The sequence below is a fragment of the Acanthisitta chloris genome, unplaced genomic scaffold (genome assembly GCF_000695815.1).
Source record: "Acanthisitta chloris isolate BGI_N310 unplaced genomic scaffold, ASM69581v1 scaffold23506, whole genome shotgun sequence".
NCBI lineage: Eukaryota > Metazoa > Chordata > Aves > Passeriformes > Acanthisittidae > Acanthisitta > Acanthisitta chloris.
In genome coordinates this window covers 1,961-2,283 of record NW_008676802.1, presented here as the reverse complement: position 1 = coordinate 2,283, position 323 = coordinate 1,961, and the positions used below count along the sequence as shown (strand labels likewise).

At 66.6% G+C, this 323-nt stretch overlaps 1 protein-coding gene across 1 annotated transcript in view; it reads right to left on the bottom strand.

Moving 5' to 3' along the window:
* Nucleotides 1-323, bottom strand: part of SLC26A11 (solute carrier family 26 (anion exchanger), member 11) — a gene marked incomplete at both ends in the record, with an annotated part of 4,980 nt that overhangs the window by 2,920 nt on the left and 1,737 nt on the right. The gene's annotated exons all lie outside the window — the stretch shown is intronic.

Here is a 323-nt window from a genome sequence, read left to right as displayed (position 1 = left end):
GGTAGCCAGTGGCTCCACAGAGGCAGCTCGGGGCAGGCGGTTCTTCATCACCCGGAGCACTGCCAGCGCAGCCAGGCAGGACAGCCCCAGCACGGGTAGCCAGTGGCTCCACAGAGGCAGCTCGGGGCAGGCGGTTCTTCATCACCCGGAGCACTGCCAGCGCAGCCAGGCAGGACAGCCCCAGCACGGCACAGCATCCCCAGCCCAAACACAGTGTCCCCAGCACTGCAACAGGCACATCAGTGCCAGCCCCAGCACAACATCCCCAAACACAGCATAGCATCCCCAGCCCTGCAACACGCACACCAGTGCCAGCCCCCGCC